The sequence below is a fragment of the Ursus americanus genome, chromosome 2 (assembly GCF_024610735.1).
Source record: "Ursus americanus isolate L20-20 chromosome 2, mUrsAme1.1.p, whole genome shotgun sequence".
Classification (NCBI taxonomy): Eukaryota; Metazoa; Chordata; class Mammalia; order Carnivora; family Ursidae; genus Ursus; species Ursus americanus.
In genome coordinates, this window is record NC_142128.1 from 47554433 (window position 1) to 47567459 (window position 13027).

Consider the following 13027-nt stretch of genomic DNA (forward strand, 5'->3'; position numbering starts at 1 on the left):
CATCAGTCTCACACTCAGACAGAGTCTTTTGCAGAGCAAAAGCCAAGCGTCCCACTTCATTGTGTTTATTCCAGTGTGTCTCTATTGACTGGACCAACATTGTCTTTTTTGCCCATCGTTCGCATCTTCCAGATTAAGGGTATTCTGCAGAACCCAGATGTGGACACGCTGTTCCAACCATTTCCCTACTTGCACTTCCAATATCCAAGTGTGCCTGTCTGCTGTGTCCAGTTCCCTCAGGGTCCTGCCTTCTATGGGGATGGGAGGTGGGGGAGGGATCATACGGGGTGGGGAGGCGGGCAGGAAGTAATCCGACAACAAAATGTGTGGGAGTGATGCTCTGAGAATGCTCCACGCTCCCCAGGCGTATACTGGCATGCTTTCTAGAGACAAACTGAAAACAAATAGGAAGTGATTTGAATGGTGGGCGTTGAAAGCTTCAAGGAAGCTGGTTGGAAAAAGATTTTGTATCTCGAAAAGAGAAGCACTTAGAGGTGGAATCTAATCTCAGGTTTGTCGCTAATTGTCTGTGTGACTTTGGAGAAGCCTCTCCGTTCTGGGCCTGACTTTTCCCATGTGTAGAAATGAAAGGGCTGGAGCACATTTAATGTTCTCTAATTATAAAACCACACCAATACATCAGGCGATTGCAAACACAAATGTAATCTATGATGAAATTGCTGCATGATTCTGGTCAGAAGCACTTCAAGACAGGGACAATTGGAGCATCTTTATGTTTAAACGACCCCAGGACTCAAGGTGTTTTCACTCTGTTTCTTCCAGGATCAAAGTGTCGACACAATCCTCCACGTCTATGGGTCTCTTGTGTCAGGAGACTCTAAAATCTATACATTGATTCTCTGAGTGTTTTACTTCTCATTTAAATCCACATTGAAAATAAGTGATCAGGAATAAATTAGGACAGAAGGAGACCATCTTCCCTAAAGTTAAATGGAGCTTGGGGGTGGGGAGGAAGCAGGTAGGGAGGGAGCAGGAAACTGGTGAAGAAGGCTGGGATGATTAATTAGTCAGTGGGCAGATAGAATCCATCCAATAAGGAGAGTATGAAGATTGGTTTATAGTTAGGGCACCTGGGTGGTGCAGGGGGGTAAGCGTCTGATTTCGGCTCCAGTCATGATCTTGGGGTCCTGGGATCGAGCCCCACATCAGGCTCTGTACTCAGCAGGGAGTCTGCTTCTCCCTCTGCCCCTCTCCTTGCTCATGCTCTCTCGCTCTCTCAAATAAAACATCTTAAAAAAAAAAGATTGGTTTATAATTAAGTGCAACAGCATCCTTGCTTAAAAGGAACTTTACACACACACACACACACACACACACACACACACACACACACACAGTATATCACCTAAGTGATTTGGAAATTTGTTTCAACAAATGATTTCCCCCAACCTCTCATCTCAGGACAGGGGGACAAAGAAAACTGCTCATACAGAGGGAAGAGAAGGATGAAAGTAATAGTCAGGCCAAGGATGTGGATATCCTGGTGCTGGAGGAGAGAGAGGCAGACATGTAAGTGCAAGAAACAGTGAAGTGGAAATCTGGGGAAGCAGATGGACAGTGAGGGTTGTTGGGGAAGAGCATCGTCACAAAGTCATGTTGATATTGAGAAAACTACTTGGTTAATTAGATGAATAAAGGTTTAACAATCTGAGTTGGAAAGGCTTTGGAAGGTCCCATCACCAGCCACCTTTCCTCATGTTGAAAAAACAATCATTCGTTCATTCTGCCATTTACTGAGCATGTTTTTTGAGGCTTTATCGTGGCGCAAGGACTGTTGTAGACCTTGAGAACACCAAGCTGACTATGACACAACCCTTTTCACCGAGGAGCTGTCATTCTAGTCCGGTCTAGTCTCATTTGGACAACCGAAGAAAGAGCTACAAATCGACGTAATGTGTTTCTTGGAGATACATACCGGGAGCTGTTGAAAGTGAAAGGAAGCATGCCTTGTGTGTCCGTGGTTGGGAAACCCACCAGAAGGGGACTTGCTGTTCAGGAGGGCAAGGTTGGAAAAGCCTCCTTGGTCAGAAGATTCTGCAAATCTAGAGCTGCTCTTGGGGCTGGAACAGCACCGCTTTGTTCTCTCCAAGGTGGGGAGAGGGTGGTGGATCCTCAGACTCCTGGCCGGCCATCACGTGGCCAATGGTGAAGGCAGACGGCAGAATCTAAGAATGATACTGACAGATGTGCTTTTTAAAAAAGATTTTATTTATTTATTTGAGAGAGAGAGCATGAAAGAGCATGGATAGAGGGAGAGAGAAAGAGACTGTCAAGCTGCCTCCACACCCAGCACAGAGCCAGATGGGGGGGCTCAATCTCACGACTCTTGAGAACACGACCTGAGCCAAAATCAAGAAATGGATGCTTAACTGACCGAGCCAGGCGACCCTGAGAATATTTCATTTTTTAGAACAGAAAGGCACCTCCGTGCTCTCTTATGAGGCCAGATGTCCAGTCTGGCTTACAGGAAGTTGAAGACTCCCAGGACTGGCCTCGGCCAGCCTCCTTGGCAATTCTCGACTTCGGAAATGGGGACACAGCCACTGAGAGCTTTCTGATGTGCGGCTGGCTGCCTTTCTCCGAGAACACTGACCAACTAACAACATCTTCAAGGAGGCTTTCCTCTTCCTTTTGTGAGAGCACGAGAGAAAACGCTAAGGAGACTTCTGTGCAGGGACTCCTTGGCTTTACAACATCCCCAGAGTGGACCCCTAACCTTTCTCAGTCCCTCCTTCTCTTTCGGTGCTATTACTCCCCACACGTCCAAATCCATCTTGTCTTGGGGTCTCCATTGTGTATCCTTTGCTTTCTAGCCCGGGGACTTCCTTGAAAACAGCACCATAGAATTTCAGCACTAGAAAGTGTCTCACGGATGGTGACCGGAAGTGACATTTCCAGTGAAGAAACTGAGGCCCAGAGAAGGAACAACACACACACTGGAATATTCTAACCCAACTGGGACTATACTTCAAATCGAGTTCTCTTTTCATGGCCCTCTGTCCCTACCCCACCCCACCCCACCCCCTTCTATTCTTTTTCAGGCTATACTTATAACCTCCCTAGGGGGCTAGATCCTACTTGTATATTCTGGCTATTTTCATTCTTGCATACTTTTCCCATGAAGTTTTAGTTGTTTCCTTTTTCAGACGTGACCCGAGGACCTCAGGCTGGCCTCATTAAACTGATCCCTGTGGCACCTTAAAGGACAGTCCTCCCCCGGGAGCTGTGTGGCTCAGGGCTGCTCGTCCCCAGTTCCTGCATTCCCACCAGCCCTGGCCTCCTCAGCAGGGCTGAGATGCAAGCAACTTGTGTTGCATGTGGGGGAAAATATGCGTGTGGCCACTTTGGGTTCTTCCAATGCCATTTACAATCTTTGCAGTTTAAATCTGTTCGTAGAAGGATTAATTGATGGGTTTGACTGTTACTAGAGAAGAAAGCCAACTAGTTTCTCAGGGTACCCTTCCTTCTGGGAAGTTTCTAGCCTAGTGTCAAAAGAAGAAAATAACTTAACGAATGAATGCCCTTTACAGAATTTCATTGCGGATGGGTATGAGCCGGATATAAATCTGGAGGAAACAGATAGATTAGTGGTTGCAAAGCCCTTTCCCCTCTGTGTCTGTCTTTCTGCGGTGACTTACTTAGGATCCCAAAGTCAATGCCTGTATTGTATGGAGGCAAAAAGATGTGGTTACTTTTACACGTGATTTGGGAAAGTTTAAAGCCCTCATCTGCTACAGGTTTCTCTCTCCACTGACCCGTCCTCTGGTTTAGCCTGGTAAGTTTCTCTTTTAGATGCACACACCTTGAGTTATTTAGCCAAAAATCTCAGTCTTATCTTCAGAAGAAGAATACTAAAATATACATCTTACTGCGTGTAAAAGCACTGGCATCGTGCTAGGCACGGAGCCAAGGTGTTGCATGTATGTTTCTATGATGGTGATGGTACATTCCTTCATTTGGTAAACCAGATATCCGAACCTCACCATTTACATCTAGCACTGTAGTGAAAAGATAAAGTAAGACAGATTCAACCTTCAAAGAGCTCACAGCCCCTGAGGAGACAGAGATCTGTAAGCAGATGATTGCAGTACAGTGAGGCAAGTAATTATAATGAGGGGGAACTCCAAGTTTGATGGGAGGACATCGTGCAGCTGGAGACAGACAGGGAGGGGGCAGGAGATGATTTCTGACTCCTAGAAGCCAGCAGGAGTTATCATCATATGGTGCTTGGGAGCTGCAGAAGTTTTTATCACTCATAGAATCATATAATTTTCGAAGAATCTATTGAGAAGCCAAACATGCATGATTAGAAAGAGGAACATTTTGGAAAGAAAAATCCCCGGGCTGGAAATGGGGAGCGAACAGGGCATCAGCAAACCCAGAGCGGCTTGGAGAGCGTGCAGTGGCTTGCTTGGGAGGAGAGGGGAGGGGCAGGAGCCCTGAGCACCGGGTACTCAGGGAGCTCTGTTCTCTGCCAGGAAGGGAAGATGCCCAGTTAAATGCTAGGGACTGGAGGTTAAGTGTAAATTCCAAAAGCAAACACTGAAAGCAGCCTCTGGCTACTTCAAAATACCCCCACGTTCCACTCCGCTCATAAAGCAGTGATATATTCACTATACTTCGTTTCCATCCCCACGTCTGTGTGTCATCCATGCATACCTGTAAGGGGATACATGGAAGGGAGCTAGTATGTTTTAGTAATCATTTATTAGGTGCTTACATTATGTTTATCATAACGTTACCATAATATTTTAAAATTGTCATTTACTAAATATATCATCCCAACAACAACCCAGTGAGTTTGGAATTACTAATCCCTTTTACATATAAGAAGATTGAAGCTCAGAAAGGTTAAAAAAATTAAGTCACTTGCCTGAGGGTTATAACATAACTAGAAGTATCTGAAACAGGAATTATGATCCAAAGCCTGTACTTTTTCTTCCATGATGTCATAACATGCCACAGGCTTTGGAATCGGACATATTTGGACTTAAATTCATAAAAATAAATTTCGTTCTTGTCTTGTGTGATTTTTCTTTTTATCTCCCTTTCTTGACGGTCTATTAATGAGGACTCCGGCTGGTTTGTTTTATTTATGAGTCCTCTATCAATATTTGCTTCTCTCATTTGCCTATTTTGGCTTTCTTGATAAAATGTTCTTACTGATTGAAATTGTTGCCAGGGTTTCAAAGAGAGCAGGGAATCCAGTCAATTCAATTCAACATTTTCACTGAGCAAATATCAAGAATTCAACATCAGTGACGCTCTGGAGACCCCTCTAGCCCTGACTCATAATTCTCACCAAGATATCACCACATAACATGCCATATATTTGTTCATGTGAATATTGGGCCTCTCCACAGTGGCGTGGGAGTCCCATGAGACCCGGAACATCGTCAGTTTTGTTCAAAGATGAATCTCAGGAGCTAAGTAGCCCTGGGAACTGGTAGGTGCTCTCCACGTAGCCGTGAAATGATTGAGTGACCTTTAAGGACTGAAGGAAATAGAAGGAAGCATAAGACAGTTTTTGGTCTCCGTATGTGTATTTAGTTGGGGACTCAAGACAAATGCATGAAGTTGCCAAATAGCGTGAATAGCAGGTTAGCTGTTATAAATCCGAGGTCTGAAATTCTGCGAAAGAAATGTAACTTCTCTAAGTCTCCCCACATGAGATTTCAAGCCTCTCCTCTGCCGTGTTGGAAGAAACTTTAGGTGTCTAAGATCTGATGAGAGCTTATGTAGGCCAAGACCCTGAGGGCGGATGCTGTCTGCTCTTCATTCATCTGTCTATGCTGATTATCCCTGGAACAACATTTGGTCCTTCCGCTGGGGCTCCTCCAGGACTGGCTGCTCTCTCTGCTCCTTCTTTCTTCTGCACAAACGCACAGGAATTCTTGGCCTGTTTTCACCATCTCTTAGAGACTGCCTTTGGAACTTTCTGCCCAGGTATTCTACTCATTCACACCCTCTGAGGTCTTGTCACCTTTCTTAGGCTCTGTCTACAAAACAGGGTCCGCTGTCTGCTCTTGAGAGCACAGGCAGACGTCATACCACCTTCCCACGACTGGATGAGAGAAGAAAGGTGAGGCATTTCTCTGTCTTAGGTCTGCTGATCTCTGTTCTCACCAAGTCTCTCCATCACCTTTTCCTTCTCCAGCCTGGAAGAGTTTTTCCCAGTGTGGAAGGGGAGACTCCCACACATTCCAGCTCCCCTCTGATTCTTTCCTTCAGGGTTTTGAAAAACAAAACTGGGATCAAGAGGCTCACAAGCTTTGTGCCTTTCCTTGGGATGATGAATACAGATAACTAATATCTTACATAGAAAGAAGGGAAATGGGGAACTGTCAGGGCAAAGAAGTCAATATTTCAAAAACATTATTTTACTATACTCTTCTCCTAGTAAATCTTTGCATCCCTGGTGGGGGGGGGGAGGTATTTCTCATCCAGTTGTTTTATCTCTACTTTCTGCCAAGTTGGCAGGACCTAACCTGTCCAAAAAGGGCTCTTCGGGGCAATGATATCATTGATCAAAGCAATTCGCACGAAAGCAAATCACCTGGTCTGTATAATGGTGCTAACAATCTATAGGTTATGGGTCAGTAGCCAAACTGGCTGATGTGTTGAATACGGGGATCAAGAAGCCAGTTCGTGTTCTGAGGCAAGAGCTGAACACTCTGTGGGTAATTCGATTTTATTCAAGTCCACTCAATTCTCTTCACAAGGCATTTACCCAGCATGTGCTGTATGTCAATATTTTAGTAACAGGACCTGAGCTCTGAGGGTTGGCATGCCCATCAGCCCCCATTCTTGCTCTTAGATGGCACATTGCTAGGAAGTCTGAGACGGTGTTGGTTCAAATGGCCCCACATGGGGCCAGTATTCGAGGGTTCTTCCCTTGTTGTCAGGCAGCTGTCTCCATGCTGCAGACCCCGTGGGGCTGGCTTGGTAAGGCAGGATCTCCGACGGCCACCTCTCTACTCTATGCTGCTGTCAACTTCACTTTCTACCTCCTCTCCTGTGTGGGCGCCACCCCCGCTGCTCCCCCATTATTTAGAGATTCCCCCGCCTCTTTTTTCAGTGTGACAGAGATTCGTCCCACTGTACCACGAGCCCCCTCTCTGAGTCATATGGATTCTCGAGACTTTTCTCATCACCGGTACTCACGTTGAAGTTCTTTCTCACCCTAGGCATCTCCAGGGGAGGACATCCCTGTGTCTCTCTTAGTAATGGTAACATCCCTGCTGGGTAGGGAGAACTCGGTCCTACCAACTAACTGGTCTAAGTGGCATCTGAGTGCAGCTTCCTCTCAACTCAGCTCGCCCATCACCCCCACCCAAACTTGAGGTGCCCAAGAACCTCAGGAACTTCCTTATCTGGATTTGACAACTCAAGCCCTTTGCAGAGAGTCTGCACTGGAAATAGGCTTGCTTGCCATGTTGTATTGTCCCAGTTCTGTAATCCCAATTTTCTCCTGGCTCGCTATCTGTAGACCCACACCATCCAAATTCTTGGCAGTCTGCCCATTAGGTATTTCCTCAAAGGGGGGCTTTTTCCTGAATCCTCCCAATATTCACTCCTATCTGTATCCTATCTGTATCCACTCCTTCAGATTCTTGAAATCAGTTCTTTTCCTCGTCTAACCTCTCTAAAAATGGGTTGGGTATTTGTATCTCCCACTGTCGGATTGTTCTTTCTCCTGATGGATATCCCCACAGCCAGTTACTAGGCTTAGGGTAACTTAGTCACTATTTCTTGGGTGCCTGCCCATATTCCGGGCACTACTGTTGGGAAGGAAAAGAGCTCCAGTGACTCCAAAGACCTCGTTCCTTCATGGATAAACTCTGGATGCAAATACTAGAGGAAGGCAGGAAAAAGGAATTAATTCTTTTTTTTTTCTTTTTTAGTTTACTGCCTTATTAGTCATGGTGAGTCAAACAGAAGAAATAAATGATCACCATGTTGTCTGATAGGAGGTATTGTGATTCTTGCTGTCAGAAAGCTCGGTATTTCAGAAACATTTTGTTTGGATAATTATCAGTTCTCTTATCTTTGAGAGGAAATGAGAATCATTAGAGAGGAGTGAACAGTAAGACCATTTCTTTATGTTGTTGTTTTTAAGTAGAAATACTTTAAGGAGCATGTAGGGTGCTCCATCCTTAGTTCCTGACCCCTTCAGCTGGTATTTCTATGCAGGCGTGGTTGAGTTAAATTGAATGCCACGTAGCGTCTATACTGTGGTAGAGGGTCCGTTGTACCTGGGGGCAGCTGAGGTGGGGTTAGGGCTGATGCATGTGCATAAGCTGGTTGTTTTCTTCGGCACAAACTGGGAGAAACACTTTCTTCCCTCCAACCAGCAGCTCCTGGGAAAACACCTCTTACCTACTTACAGGATTTAAATTGCATATTTTAGCATCTTTTGTTGAAATTTAAGGCATCATATCTTTAGAGTACTTCTGTGAAATGTGTGCCCTAAGGGGTTAAATTTTATCTCTGCTAATACAATGTATTATCCTGGAAAGAACCAGACATCTGTAGTCAGAAAATGGGAGTTTGAATTCCAGCTTTGTCACATACAAGGCTGAGTGACTTTAGTTTGGCCAGCCTCAACTTAAATCTCTGTTTCTTTCTCCGTAACATGAGACTAATAGTCACGTCTGTGTCATAGGTTGTGCAGATTAAGTACAATAATATCTGTGAGTAAATTCTTGAATCGAAGCTCGTCTGTTCATTATTTACCCTGTATGACATCCCACACCTCTGTCATTAAGCATTCAAGGATGCCTCACAAGCTTCATTTTTGCCCCAATTCCTGCCAACATGACATTTGATTGCATCATGCATATGGGTGCCCATCCAACAAACTGATCTTAAGCTCCACCCCGAAGTGCTTCTTCCACTTCAATAACGCAAACCCCTGGCTGGACCTGGACTTTGGCATAGCCCCTGGAATGGTAAATTCCAGCATTCCAAGATCTGAGTAGCATCTCCTGTCACTATAGCCATTATATTCCCCTAGGTTGACCTATTCCTTAACCTCCTTGAGGCTCTGTTCCTCAATTTATTCCCTTTTTCCTCGCAATTCATCACTTTCCTGGTGGCTTCCCTTCTTTTCAACCTAAATCTAGAGTGAGTCTTAAATTACTCATTAGCAAGCACTTCCGTGTCCGGAGACCCCCTCACCCTCTGCATCCACCTTGTCATAGCCAATTCATAGCCATTGACAAACAGAAATGCACCTTCTCCACTCAGACCTTTGGGCTGCTGAGCCTCGCTACAGGACATTACACACTTGTGTGTACTGTTGTCACTAGGAGTTGGTGGACTCCCACTAGGTGATGACCCCTGTACCATTTGACAAGCCTTCTACCTGTCTCCACTCAGCTCCCTCTTCTGTCCCTCCCAGAGGCTGGTCTGCACTTTCTTTAGACTTCACAGGGCCTTTCTCCACCTCTCCTACAAGTTCAGCAGATATTTCTCAAGTTTATAGTCTTAGTGAGTCTAAATGAGTCTCCCAGACGTGAAGTCCCTTACCGTCTTACCTATAAACTTACAGTTAATGTAAATGTATATTCCTCTGCCCCGAGTCTGCTTCTACAGCAAAGGAGAAGGTTCTCCTTCCCCAGTTTTATGCTTGTTTCTTCACGTGTTTTCTACATCTACTCTCCTACTCCTGTGAGGGAACTGATACCTTCACTATCCTCTTCTAACCTGTGTTTACTACCCTTTCCTTTCAAATAGGCGACACACAGGCTCTTTAATAAGAGTTGAAAAAAGATGTTCTCCTTCATCCTTGTATCCTTCTCAAACAGCACCCTGTAGCTTTCCTTCCTTCAACAGCTGAGCTTCTGGCAAGACCCAGTCATCACATCAGAACCCTCCTCCCTCCCTGCCTCTGACCTCACATTCAGTTGCCCATTAAATCATGTAAATATTTCCTATTGAATGTTTCCTGTGTTTGTCCCCGTATCCATCTCTCATCTCCCATCGTCTTTCCATTCTTGCAGTTCTCACCCAACTTGTCTCTGTTTCTCTGGGGTTGCATCTCTTAGATCATGTTTCTAAAGCATGATGTTCCTAAAACATAGTGTTTTCTCATCCTTTTTATGGGAAAAGTGCACACTCTTTCTAAGTTCATACAGGGCTTCCAATGACCTATCTGTGGGTCTTGCCTCAATGTTTCAATGTCCACACCCCTCAAAATCTGCCTATCAAATGTTTGTTTATTCTCCAGGATTCCCCTCAAAATCAACTTTTTTCTCTGGGAATTCTTACTCCGCTCCCTCTGCCCCCAGGTTCTGGCAGCTCCTTCCAGTGGAATGGGTCATTTTCTCTTTGTACTAATTCCTTTGTCTGGACTTAATGCTCTGCGTGTTTGGCACTCTATTCCATGTCTCACTTACCTCCTCCTCTAGACTGCAAGGCAAGAGAAAGCAGGACGTATCTTATCCACAGATACTTTCCTAAAACCTGACCCACAGTGTCCAAAAATACTTACTTCTTTATAAGCGTGTTTCAAGAAATAAGGGCGGGGGCAGTCGGAAGCCCAGGTGGGTCTTGGAAGACCCTATGTACCATGCAGCAGTGTTAACTATAGTACCATGCTGTGCATGACCTCTCCAGTGCTTATTTATGTAATAATTGGACTTTGTACATTTACGCCATCTTCCTCCAATTCCTCCACTTCCTACCCATCACCTCTGGAAACCACAGATCTCATCTCTTTTTCTATGGGTTTGTTTTTGTTTGTGTTTTAGATTCCACATGTAAGTGAGATCATGTCATATTTGTCTTTCTCTGTCTGACTTATTTCACTTAGCATAATACCCTCAAGGTCCATCCGTGTTGCCACAAATGGCAGGGTTTTCTTCTTTTTTATGCTAAGCATTATTCCATTGTGTGTGTGTGTGTGTGTGTGTGTGTGTATCACATTTTCTCTACCCAATCATCTGTTGATGGACACTTATTTTCTCTCTTCTTGAAATTCTGGAAAATGAGGCCCTGATTCTGGAAAGACAGCCTTTCCTAGGGATAGCAAACTCCCCTGTGTATGCCTTTGAAATACAAAGCTATCAATCCCCAGAGCCCCCAACTCCTACTATCTCCTTTCTCAAACTCTCACACAGAAAGCCTGTATTCCCCCTGCCCCAAATCATCCCATGGTACTGGACAACTAGAGGCTAAAACCCTCTGAAATTGTCAAACTACCCAGCCCCCAACATACTTAGGGTGCCTATGCTGCCTCACCCATTCCTTCCTGTGAGAATCCCAGCAAAGGCTCTGGGCTGGGCGCTCCCCTCTCTGCCTCCCACCTCCTGAACGCTCTGGGTGTTGCTACATGTGGCATACCGTGCCTTCTATTTCTAGGGATCTGTGAATAGAAACTTCTTTCTTCATGATAATCATTTCTGTGTTTGCTATCTTATCATACCTGATGAAAACAAATCCCAGGTACATTTTTAGAACAAGGTCACATATAGTAGCAGTAAGAAATTTATGAATAGGACTTGAGTCTCCAGATTGCCAGAGCCTTGTGTTTTGTATGAATGCCCTTGGGAGGTCCTCTCGTGCACTTCTGAACGGGATGAAGACCAGACGTGTATCTCTAGAGACGACCAAAAGAGATCATGAAGATAAATTGCTCTTAGGAAATGAAAACATTTTTAAAAGTTCTAAACAAATGTACTGCTCCTACGGTTTCTGGAAATATCTGCAGAAATCTAGGAAATGCTTCTGTATTGCATCCCTGTGCCTATTTGTCGAAGGTTTATTAAGAAATTGGCCGGTGCTAGACCCTGTCCCTAAGTTGGCTCATCTGGATTTATCCCGTAGGTAACGAGTATCTGTGCGAGGCACCGTGCTAAGTGAGCAGGGCAGCAAATTAGCATGTAGATGGGGCCGGTCCTTGCCTCTAGTTGTTTTCAGTCTGCCTCATACCTACACATGTCTTCAATATACCAGAACCAAAGGGAGGGAAGACAGATCAATTCTGGTCAAGATAATCAAGGCATGTTCTACATCCAAGCAATAATTTCACATATTTCCTATAAACAGTGTGTGTACCATGTGACAGAGCCTCACCTGAACTTACACTAGAAATCAGTTTGGTTGTTTTCTACACATATGGGAATGGAGATATCCAAATATCTGTCTGCACGTGTCGCTATGCACGGGATGAGAGAACCCTGCGGTGACATTCGTGGGCTTCACACCCAAGGAACTTAAGAGATGGCGTCTATTCCCTAACCAGGCCCAGGGAGAAAATGTGACACCCTTCGGAGACAAAAGGCTAAGACAAGCGCTAAAAAACTCCACATGAAAATCACACAGTGAAAATCAAGGCCCGCGGAGTGCTGCCTTAGGGCCCAGGTAGCAAAGTGATACAGAGATGCAGGAAAACGAACTTTCCCTCATTGCTCTGAAGAAGCCCATGTTTCTAGGAATACCAGGGAAACTAAAGGGAACAGAGGTTTCAAGCACATGAAGGTCTTGCCATATTGAAAGCACAGGAGACGGGATCAAGGCAGGAAGGAGCACAGGAGACGGGATCAAGGCAGGAAGGAGCAGTCCCTCTCATGTGACAGACAAGAATGACATGAGGACAGAAAAAGATGCATGAACTCATTCCTGAGCATTCGTAAGATAGAGACTCCTTGACTGGGTTGGAGGCTTATGGTCCTAAGTCAGTTTGGGACTTCAAGGCAGGGAGAGTTGAATTATTAATATTAATATCACCTCATTTGTACACCACAGGGCTATAGGGCCTAGGGATATGCTGGTTAAGTTTACCTATTAACTCGCTCATTTATCATTACAGTAGCATGCAACTACTATGTTATCATTAACTCCAGTTCATATATGAGAAAAAAAGAAAATTAAAGATTTAAAATGCCTAAAATCACAGTTATAAGTAACAGAAAAAAGCCTCAGTTTTCTGGTCTACCATTGACCTCTGTTTCATGTTGCTGTTGTTTATCAAAATGCTTTTTAAAAAAAAATTACTGAAGTG